The sequence below is a fragment of the Pinus tabuliformis genome, chromosome 7, assembly GCF_031772625.1.
Source record: "Pinus tabuliformis cultivar Carrire ecotype Pingquan chromosome 7, CPIR1, whole genome shotgun sequence".
Lineage (NCBI taxonomy): Eukaryota > Viridiplantae > Streptophyta > Pinopsida > Pinales > Pinaceae > Pinus > Pinus tabuliformis.
This window is the reverse complement of record NC_142293.1, coordinates 829,977,606-829,990,366: the sequence shown is the minus strand read 5'-3', so window position 1 is coordinate 829,990,366 and position 12,761 is coordinate 829,977,606.

The window sequence follows — 12,761 nt, the reverse complement described above, 5'->3', positions numbered from 1 at the left end:
ACTTCCTCATATCGATTTTGGGAATATGGTGGGTCTTCAATCCAATGCTAGAGTCTATGAAATCATGATTAACATTTCTTTGGTTCTCATCATGACTTTCCTTTACTACCTTTTTGCCATAGGAAGCATTTCTTGTAGCAACTTGGTCAAACCTCCCTTCAAACCTTCCATGTATTTCTTCAAATCCTCCATGTTGCCTTTCAATTTTTCTTCTATGCCATCGATATTAGCTTCCATTTCATTCTTAAAAGCATTGATCTTAGCTTTGATTCCATTATTTAAACCATCCATCTTAGCTTCTGTTACTTTTTGTGAGAGCAAAATTTGTTGCACTTGGTCTCGTAATTTTGATATATCATGTTGCATTTATTCACCTTCTTCATATGTCATGGTAGAGATTTCAGGTTTCTTACTAGTTTTTTCTATTTTATTTCTTAGGGGCATCAATTAATGATAATTATGCTTCAATATTCCATTTGAATCATTCCAAACTAATTTTTCAAACAAAACTTATCTAAATTTTTAAAAAACTACACACTTTTTTTTTTTGCTTTGTAGGAGCTCAATATTTAATTTGTTGTATCTCTGTAATTTCGGATCTCCAAGGTCTAAAGTTTCATCCTGCAGTATCTCTTTGAGTATTCTTTCCAACCCCACAAGTCTGACCAAGATTGTATTTTTCAGGAAAGAGATGCTTGATCTTCCACGATGGCTTGATTATAGAGTGGTTTAGTAGATCTAACTTGTAGGGATTTCCACGTGCCACTGTTTTAGTATTCAGCCCGCAATTGAGACCCAAAAAACTACAGTTCGTCCTCTTTCTGTCACTTTTTATGAAATTCAATTTTGATGCTTAGAGAGAAAGTTATGACGATTTCCCTATGTCACATGTTTGAGATGGAATTCTAGAGCCTGCAAAAACCCTAACTTCCTCAAGTCATACCTCCGAAAATATAGCGATAAAAGATCTGAAATTTGGACACGAAGTTCATCAAGATTTTGGCTCCACGTGGTTTTAATTTCAACCTCTGAAGCTTCGTATAAAAAAGGTTATAACAAAAATTCCACGATGGCCTATTTGAAGTAGCGAAACCTTAGAATTGAAAGCTCTGATACCAAATGTTATGCAACCAGCTCACAAAATAGAATAAGAGATAGATCAATGAATTAAAAATTAGCCTCTTCATGGGGAAAACCTCGTTTACGTTACACAAATGAACAATTCTTGGGTGATACAAATGACAAGACCTCCTTTCTGTTAAACTCACATGGACAGCGAAACAGATGGAAAGATAAATCAGTGATTGCATTTTTTATTAACATAAGATACATATTTATAGTACAATAGGTGACTCTTGGGATTCAGATCCCAAGGTCTCTTGGACTGCTTTGTCCATTCAACTTCCACGCTAACCCTTTAGGATTAGGTGTCCAACATTCCCCCCCTTAATCCGAAGGGTTATGTATGAGTCCAAGAAGAGAGCTGTAATACAAAATGTGCAAAAAATACATGGCAGCACTAGGCTGAATGTGCTCTATGAAATGTTGGTATAAAGGGCGGTGGTTTAAGGATGACCACCAACACTGGAATGCTTAGTGCAGTTCCCGGAACTCTTCCAAAACTGGCAAGAAACTGAAGTTTTCTGCTAGAGGAAGTGATCCTATTGTTTTAAAGAGGGAAACCTTCAACCATAAAAGGGAGGTCTCACCCCGCATAAAAGGTAAAACTTCAACCTGAAAAGGGAAGTCTCAACCTGTGATGGTTTAAGGATAACCAACAACTCTGGAATGCTTAATGCAATTCCTGGAACTCTTCCAAAACTGGCAAGAAGCTGGTGCCTTCTGCTAGAGGAAGTGTTCTCAATCTGTGATCACGGGCATCTTTGTCTCTGGCTGCAACTCTGAAACTGGTGTGGCAGGTTGTGGCTCAGGCTCGCTTGATGTGACTTTGAAGCTTGTAGATGACTATCATTTCCCCCCCTGTCAGATACAAGGTGAGAAGATGGAGAAAACTCAACTGCAAGACTGTTCAGTACTCTGGAACAAGTTCTGACATGTGTTTGGAATATCTTCTTGGCTGTTGATGCCCATTGCCAAGAAGCGATCCATCCAAGATGAATCTTTGTTCTTGCAGGACGTTTGTTTTTGAAGCACCTGTGTGAAGAATGGTTGGTTTTATGACAGTGCTCACATGGATGAAGATCAAAACAGTGATCTTTCATATGGCCAACTCGATCACAGTGTTGGCATTTCACGATCTGTTGTTTTTGTTGTTGTTGTTGCTGTGGAAGAGGGGCAGAATCTGGAACAGCTGAAACTGAACTGTCATAAGGAGCAGGTGAACTGTCATAAATGAATCCAGCACTCTGAAACTGAATGGGCTTGGCATAGTCTGGAATATGAAAGGACAAGTCCTTGTCATATCCAAGACCAGTTCTGTGCTTGTTGTGGACAAGCTGTTCCCAAGGTCTGATGATGGGCTTGGGAAGTGCAGACTGAACCTCTGCATCTGCATGTAACTTTGCTGCTTTATCGGGTACTGAATCTGAATGAACTTGAACAATATTGACTTGCTGTTTATGGGAGTCTGCTTCATTGTTCTGAACAGAAACAGGTTCAGAATGATGACTCCATTGCTGTAGTTCTTCCTGCTGCAGTTGTGATTCAAGCTGCAAAAACTCTATCTTTTCTTGTGCATTTTGTAAACATGTCTGAATTTCTGAGAGAGATTCTTTGCTGATTTGTAATGTGTCATCAACAGTAGATAATATCAAAGTTTTAAGGAACTGTAATACTTCACTGGTTCTGACCATTTTTCCTTTAATGTCTGATTTACACCTTTTAAAAACGGATCATAACTATGAACAAATGTATAAGCAGTATCCACTCACAATACTATGTCAAGAATCTTTTCCTTATCGCTAAAAATGCATTGCTAGAGTAATCCTGTTTGAGGCAGCCGCTGAAATTCCATTTTGCAGTAGAATACTTTGAAAACAATGCTAGGGTACACGAGATTTTGTCTAATAGTGCCCTACAGTGACCATCATTTAAAAAACAGCGCTCATTCAAAATTAAAACAGCGCATTCAATATATATATCACTGTATGCTACCAATATATATATCACCGTATATATCACTTTAAAACAGTTCAAATTCGATATCAGGTAGCTTGTCTAGTTTTATGGCGCCCACTTACATCCATCCATTAAATTCAACCTCAAATCAAAGAGGCTTCTTTATCAATAATAACTGAATCGGGTAAATAGTGTAGGGTGCATAGATTATTCCTTACTGACACAATTCCCTAGGAGGAGACGCATCAAACTCCTCAAACAATTATCAACAACTACCCACGATAGTAGCTGCCAAAGTTTTTTTTTTTTTACAAAATTTTCTTCTTCGGCCAAAAAAGGCGAACGATAAACCAGACCATCAAACACTTGAGAGCTGGCCTATTCACTTCTCTATCTCAATATGTGTGTAGAGTAATCCTGTTTTATAGAATACAGAGAAAGATAATAAATAGCATCATACTGAGAAGCAAAATTCAAAACTTCCCATGTTAACAAATGGTGATCTCACCCAAGAGCACAGAAATTCGAGGCCCCATCAAGGCGGTCCTCAAATCTTAGACCCAGGTATGCCATGTCTAACTCAAACTGCTCATAAACATTGTTGTGCAAGGAAGGAATTCTTGCAAACCTCCAAATGCTCAATCCATGATGTTTTCTTCTCTGTGTACAATGATACTGTAGTCTTCGATTTCCTTCAACTTCTGGTCATAAACGGACTGCCTGTACTCAATGTGCATCGTCGTATCATTAATTATGAGCCTCTGCCTCTGCTTCTGTGCGCTCCTATCAATTTACACGTACAGGTCTGTCCAGATTCTCCTGTCTGTTAAGTGGCAAACACCTTTACATTGCTTTGATTATTTCTGCTGAATTAGTATCTACAACCGACTGAAAAAATGATGTTGCAGTTATCCTCTCACAGGAAGAAACAGTTGTGGTTAGAAACCAAACTGCTTCCATAAGCTAGAGCACTTGTTCTAATACAACGGTTCCGGAGAATGATAAAGATGAACGCAGCGATTGCGTGTTCCTCCCAAGAGTAGAATAATAAAGACTGCAGGAAAATTATTCCAACTACAAAGCTCCTGAATCAAATATAACTTTAGGTGAAAGTCATTGCAAAGACCCTAATTTTGGTTTTCCCTATTTATCTCTACTACTAACCCGTTTTCTCAAAAAAACTAATTCAAAATATTCAACATTAGCTGCCCAAAAGCACAATTCATTGATCCTACACTCACTTGACCTGCAACTTCAACCAAATATGAACAATTTTTAACATCATGGACGCCTGAACAGAGTTGACACCTTCACCGTTTGAGCAGTTGAGAGCCGGAACCGAGCAATGTTTCTCTATAGTTTAACTCTGCAACAGGCCACGGGCGTGGTCTGTGCAACTTATGGCAACTTTTTGGGCGGAAAAACGCAGGAAATCGTCGTAGCCAGGGGCAAGGTTCTGGACTTATTACGGCCGGACGATAATGGAAAACTTCAGACCATTCTTTCCGTCCAAGTGTTCCGGGCTATACGTTCTCTGGTGCATTTGCGTAACATGCCATGCAGATAGCAGCAACTGAGGAGCACACACGCTAGCAGCATGCACAAATCGCTCTCACCATAGTAGCATACAAAAATTACTCCGATTTACGTGTTAACACACACACGCTGCCTCCAAGGCTACCTTCTTCCAACAACCAGTAGCAAAAAAACCTTTTTTTACACTGCACGTCACACAACAATGATCGAAAACTCATTAGCTGGATTCAGAATGAGGAACCCATCCTTCCACCTCTTCATCACAGCAGCGATTCCTTACAGTCTCTTCCTCAGCCATCTCGGCCTCCTGAGGCCTCCTCCAAGACTATCAATTCCACGAGCTCCTAAAGAAGCAAATAAAATATTGAGGCTTCCTCTCTCTTCACGCAGTCAGTGCTATTTTCAATCACGGCGGCGCACATAATACATAATTCAATACCGACACGCAACCATCAAAAAATGGTCATGATCTTCAAAACATGGGTTAACGCAGAGATAGAAGCACAAAAGATTTATGTGGAATTGTATATATGGTTTTGGTAGAATATGCAGTCAACATACGTTATCGACACCCACAAACCTCAACACACTGTGCTTTCACAAACGAATTAACACAGATATTGAACTCATTGCAGGAGAACGCATCATATGCAGGAGCATTTGAAATGCACGATCTTCAGAGAGAGATAATGTAGCAGAAAATCATGTCACATAGAGAGCGCAGAGAGCGTTTAACATAGCAGAGAACTTTGGGACTGCAAAAACGTTTGAGCCAGAACAAGAAATCGGACAAGCTGAGCGGATGGCAGATGCGTTATGAATATGGAGCAGCGAATCGACAGAGTATATGGGCAGAGCGCAGGAGGTGCAGCAGAATAGAGCAGCGTTAGAATATTTCTTTAAATAGGGAAAGGACAGACAAATTTTGAAAAGAATGCAGCTGACATGGTATAGCCTTCCTCCGACTAAAACATTCAAGACAATGTAATTGTGCAGGTAACGTTTCTTAACACTGCTACAGAACTGCGCAGAGATTGCAGCTACAATTTTGCTGACAACATATTCATGAAATGTAAGACAGACATGCACAGAGATGCCAGGGAAAACAGGCCACACAGAGATGCCAGGGAAAACAGGCCACTCATCATGGCTCTGATACCATGTTAAACTCACATGGACAGCGAAACAGATGGAAAGATAAATCAGTGATTGCATTTTTTATTAACATAAGATACATATTTATAGTACAATAGGTGACTCTTGGGATTCAGATCCCAAGGTCTCTTGGACTGCTTTGTCCATTCAACTTCCACGCTAACCCTTTAGGATTAGGTGTCCAACACTTTCTATATATAGGAGTTTGAGGGGTCACAATATAATCAGAGCCTACATAATAATAATGTTGTAATGGTACAACAATAATAATAGTGGGCTTCTATGGGGTACAATAATAATAATATGGGGACTGCATGGGAACAACAATACAATAAGGGGGTTGCACTAATAACAATAAGGGGCTACACTAGTAGTATAGGGACCTAATATTCCCCTCTCCTTCAAAAAAGTGTTGTCCTCAATGCTTGAGTAGTTTTGGATGCTTCTATATAAAATCCTCCCATGTGGAATCTTCAGTGGGTAAGTTCTTCCACTTGATGAGATACTTTGAAATTTATTGATTTTGTAGCTGTCAGGTTCTTGTTTCCGTGATTGCTTCAGGTTCCAATATGATTTTTCCTTCTTCGTAAAGGTCCAACAATATTGTTTGAAATGGGAGCTTGTCACCTATAAACTTCGTTAAGCATAAAACATGGAGAACTGGGTGCACTCGAGAAGATCCAGGAAGCTCCAATTTGTATGCCATAGTACCAATATTTTGCAACACCTTGTAAGGACCATAGTACTTTGGTGATAATTTATTATCCTTCTTAGCTTGCATGAGGGACATTTTTTTGTATGGTTGTAGTCGTAAAAATACCCAGTCGCATGCGTCAAAACTTCTTTCACTGCGATGTTGATCTGCCTATTGTTTCATTCGATTCTACGCCAAAGTGAGGTTATCCTGTAAGAGTTGGAGAAATTTTTATTGATGCTTGATGTGATCTTCCATTGCTTCAACCTTAGAATTATTGTCCAAGACTTTTTGGAGATCTGGAGAAATATATGATTTCGTTATTTGAGCCTCTAGTGAACATAATTGTGCAAATACACCTCATTGTTCTTTCTTTATAAGATTTGTCATGCCATTAGAGATGATTATCTTTCTTGGTTTCCCTGCGTTATCCCTTAATTCAACTTCATTTCCTTCCCAAAAAAATTTCAAGCAAAGTTCTTGAAAATTAAAAGCTATTGTACCCAAAGATTGTAACCATTGGACTCCTAGTACAACATCATCACCACCCATTGGTATGGAAAGCCTTGGACTATTCGATGCATATTCTCCCATGGATAGCTTGATATTATGGCACTTTCCAAAGTAATTTATGGTTCCTCCATTTGCAACCATCACTTGACACTTTGGTGCTAGATAAAGGAAGCAATTCAATTCCTTGGATATCTTACAATGAATAAAATTATGGGTACTACCTGAATCAATCAACACTATTACCTTTTTCTTCTTGATATGTCCTTCTATCTTGAGAGTTTGAGGAGTGGTATTTTTTTTTCAATGCATTAAAATATATGGTCGGATTCATTTCTTCTTTCTCTAAGGTTGGTTCCTAGTGTATATCCTCTTCTTTTGACGTTTCTTGTTCCTTTTCTTCCTCCTGTTCCCAATCTATGTAAACTAATTTCTTCTCAACACACTTATGAACTATATTATATTTTCTATCATAACTGTAAAAAAAGGCATTTTGATATTTTTTATTCCAGTTGTTGTGGTGTCAACCTTGTAGGTTGTGGAAGGCTAGGAGAAACAACAGTTCTATCTTTATAGTTGTGAGTGGTAAGGTTCCTTGTTGCCATAATTTTTCTTTCAATTTTTCTTGCCAACCTGAATGCTTTCTCCAATGAATCAGGTTCCCAAAGACAAACCTCATGTTGGATGTTATCCTTTAAATTCCCTATGAAGACATCAATCCTATGCTTCTCTAGAATATAATTTACCCTTATATTCAATTTGTGGAAGTCCTCAATGTGCTCCACCATTGACCCCTTTTGTTTGATATTTATCAATTGGCTAAAGAAGGTGTTTCTCTTTGTATCATCATAATGTGCTATAATTTCCTCCGTAAAAATTGACGAAGTGAAAATTTGTTTACAAGAGAAAAGTCATCGATACCATATAAACTCATTGGGTTCTAAATATAAAGCTGTAATGCGTACATTTTGTGTGTTTTGCACAGTATGGAGATCAAAATATTGCTCCATTCGTAGTATACATGTTACAAGATCCTTGCCATCAAACTTCTTCATATTGATTTTGGAAATATGGTGGCTCTTCAATCCAATTTTAGAGTCTATGAAATCATGATTAACATTTCTTTTGTTCTCATCATGAGTTTCCTCTACTACCTTTTCACCAGTAGGAATCCTTTCTTGTAACAACTTGGTCAAACCTTCCATGTCTTTCTTCAAATATTCCATGATACCTTTCAGTTTTGATTCTATACCATCGATATTATCTTCCATGCAATTCTTAAAACAATTGATCTTAGCTTTAATTTCATTCTTCAAACCATCCATCTTAGTTTCTGTTACTTTTTGTGAGATCGTAATTTGTTGCACTCGGTCTCGTAATTTTGATATATCATGTTGCAGTTATTCCTCTTCTTCATGTGTCATGGTATATATTTGGGGTTTCTTACTAGGTTTTTCCATTTATTTTTTTGGGGCATCAATTAATGATAAATATGCTTCACTATGCCCTTTGAATCACTTCAAACTAATTTTTCAAACATAACTTATCCAGGCTTTTAAAAAACTACACACATTTTTTCTTGCTTTGTAGGAGCTCGATATTTAATCTATTGTATCTCTGTAATTTCGGATATCCAAGGTCTGAATTTTTTTTTCCTGCGGTAGCCCTATGAGTATTATTTCCAACCCCACAAGTCTAACCAAGATTGGATTTTTCAGGAAAGAGTTATGCCCGATCTCCCACAATGACCTGATTATAGAGTGGTTCAATAGATCTGACGTGTATGGAGTTCCACGTGTCATTGTTTCGGAATTCGGCCCTGAAATCGATAGATAAAAACCTACGGTCTGTCCTCTTTCTGTCGCTTTTTACAAAATTCAAATCCGATACTTAGAGAGAAAGTTATGACGATTTTCCCTAGCTCATCTATTTGAGATGGAATTCTAGAGCCTACAAAAACCCTAACTTTCTTAGCTCATATCTTCGAAAATATAGGGATAAAAGACATGAAGTTCCAACATGAAGTTCATTAATATTTTCGTTCCAAGTGGTTGTAATTTTGGCTTCTGAAGCTTCGTAGAAAAAAAGTTAGAGAAAAAATTCCACGATGACCTGTTTGAAGCAACAAAATCGTAGAATCCAAAGCTCCGATACCAAATATTATGCAACCAGCTCACAAAATAGAAGAAGAGATAGATCAACAACTTCAAAATTAGCCTCTTCGAGGGGGAAACCTCCTTTGCATTACACAAATGAACAATTCTTTGGTGATCCAAATGACAATACCTCCTTTCTATATATAGGAGTCTAAGGGGTCACAATATAATCATAGGCTACATAACAATAATATTTTAAGGGCGCAACAATAGCAATATTGGGCTTCTATGGGGCACAATAATAACAATATGGGGACTACATGGGTACAACAATAAAATAAGGGGGGTGCACTAATAATAATAAGGGGCTACACTAGTAGTATAGGGACCTAACACTTCCACATTTCAAGGTTTGTTGAATTTCATTTTCAAACCCTTCCTTAGAAAATTTGTGTTAGTATTTTTTGATGATATACTAATCTACAACAAGTCTTGGAAAGATCATGTTCATCATGTTGAAAGGGTGCTCAAACTATTTGAGGAGAAACAAATATATGCAAAAACCTCCAAATGTTTCTTTGGAGTACAGGAGTTGGAGTATTTGGGTCATATTGTATCTCATGAGGGTGTTAAGGTAGACCCTAACAAAATTAAAGCCATTAAGAAATGGAAAATCCCCACAACCATAAAACATCTTCGAGGATTTCTCAGGTTGACAGGGTATTATCACAACCTTATTTAAGAATTTTGGGAGAATAGTGACACCTCTAACATCATTACTAAAGAAAGATGCATTTTCTTAGACTCCAGAAACATCTAAGGCCTTTAAAAATATTAAAGAGGCAATGTGTCAGGCACCGGTCTTAGCTATGATAGACTTCACAAAAACCTTTATTGAATCCCAAAGATTATTGTAAGTAACAAAGATCCCATTTTCACCGGAAATTTTTGTACGAAATTATTTTCTTGTCTAGTACTCAATTAGCTCATAGCTCATCTCATTGTCCTCATTCTTATGGGAAAATTGATATAGTGAACATATTTTTGGAAGGATATCTTCATTGCTTTATATTTGATAAACAAACACAATGGGTCAAGTGGTTACTTCTAGCTGAATAGTGGTATAACATTTCCTTCCATACTGTATAAAAAATGACCCCATTTATGGCACTTTATGGATATCATCCACCATCCATCACATCATATTTAAGAGAAAAATCTAAGGTTCAAGCAATGGAAGATCACATCGAGCATCAACATCAAGTTTTCCAACCCTTAAAGGATAACCTTACTATAGTGTAGAATTGAACGAAACAACAGGCATATCAACATCACAGTGAAAAAGGTTTTAAGGTAGGTGACTAGGTATTCTTACGGGTACAACCATACAAAAAAATGTCCCTCAAGCAAGCTAAGAAGGATAATAAATTATCACCTAAGTACTACGGTCCTTAGAAGGTGTTGAAAAAGATTGGTACTATGACATACAATTTGGAGTTGCCTACATCTTCTCGAGTACACCTCGTTTTCCATGTTTCATGCTTAAAGAAGGTTATTGGTGACAAGCTTCCAGTTCAAACAATGTTTCCAGAACTTGACGAAGAAGGAAAAATCATGTTTGAGCTTGAAGCAGGCATGGAAACAAGAATGGGAAGCATCCAAAACTACTCAAGTGTTGAGGAAAACACTTTTTTAAAGGAGAGGGGCATGTTAGGTACCTATAATACTATTATAGCCCCCTTATTATTATTGTTAGTGTATCCCCCTTATTATTGTTGTGCCCATGTAGCCCCCATATTGTTATTTTTGTGCCCCATAGAAGCCAACTATTGTTATTGTTGTGCTCTTACATTATTATTGTTATGTAGGATCCAATTATATTGTAACCCCTTAGACTCTATATATACAAAGGAGGTATTGTCATTTGTGTCATTCAATAATTGTTCATTTGTGTAATGTAAAGGAGGTTTCCCCCTCGAAGAGGATAATTTTTAAGTTGTTGATCTATCTTTTCTTCTATTTTGTAAGCTGGTTGCATAAAAATTTAGCAAGGATGTAACATTTGATGAAGATGCAACTCTTAGAAAGGAAAGAGACACTCCTCCTCCTACTAATGTTGAAATACAAGATGATACCTTGGATTCTCAAGAAGAAACTGAGCCTGAGCCTGATCTTGTTGATGAACCCATGGATCCCATGGATCCCTTGGATCCTCCTCCATCTAATCCTTCTACTAGAAAGAAACCATTATGGCTTTGTGACACTCTATAGGATTCTGATAGAGATGTTGTCCCCTGAGGAACATTTAGAGAAAGCAAGAAACCGTGTTGATTATAGGGATATGTGTTAATTTGGTAGCTTAGGGAAAAATTCCCCCTTTTAGATAACCTTACCCATATAGAAAAATACTCTCTTTTCCCTTGGAAGAATTTAATTCAGTCAAGAAAAAATGTATTTTTGATGTGAAAACCCACACGTGCACAAACGTTCAAGTTGGCCTACAGGACAAATTGGGTCTCTAAAGAAGCATATAAACACAAGTCAATTCAACCTCAATTGGAACATCACATCTTACACCTTCTTCTTCTCTCTCTTTCTTAGATTGGTTTGTATGGGTCTGGAGCAGGGAAACCGAGTTTACACATGCGAAAGGATAGAGGCAATTCTAATTTTGTGCATTGACTTTTATATTGGGATAGTTTGACTAGCTCGCTGACCATCTTTGACTTGTCGGTTTGACTTGCTTTGACTAGTTTTGGATCTGTTTCGGGAAGCCACATTCTTTGGCATAAAATATAGGATTTTTGGGTGGTTTGACTTCTATTGACTATAGACCTTGACCACAGATTTTGACAACATACTTTCTTTCTTTGTTGACTGGGTTTAACTGAGTTGTTTGGGACTATTTTTAACTTTATTTTTACCAACAAGGAAGGTTGAGTTATTTTACCTTTCATTGAGTTAATTTGGAGGGTTTTTGACCATTGACGTGTGACTAGTTAGGGCATCTTTGAATGTTGTTGACTTTGACCAAAATTGAAGATTGTGTATTTTGACCAGATTTGAATTTTTGGCTAGTAAAACACAATAGAAGAGGAAGGAGAATTGGATGCTTCAACTTTCATAAGCATGGTCCCTAAATAAGGCTAATAAAACACCTATCCCAATAATAATTTTGATAACTTCACTAACAAAGTAAACCTTCCATACATTCATGGTATCACTGATAAGATCTCCCATATCTTAAAAAAATACAACATTTTTACCACCTTCAAACCTATAAATACCATTCGTAGTTGCCTTAATCCTAGAACATTCAACTGACATTAAACATAATCGATCAAAAAAATTTGCACTCGCAGAGCACTCTAATAATACAAAGCATCATATATGCATTGAAAAAACTTGCATCCTTGCCAAAATTGACCATTATTTCCATAGAAAATTTCGCGAAGCCATCAAAATCAATAAACATCCTGAAAACCTAAACATAGATGAAGGATGGGCCATATCTTAACAATAGCGGGTGTTACAAGAAGCTAAATAAAAATCCTTTAAAAAACATTACAAAAGAAGTTTCTAGGTTAATTGAAGCCAAAAAATTCAAGATAACTAGATCAATGAAAGTTTCCCCTATACCCCTAGAATTTACGGTGCTCCTGAGATTCATAAAGAAGGGATTCCTATTAGAC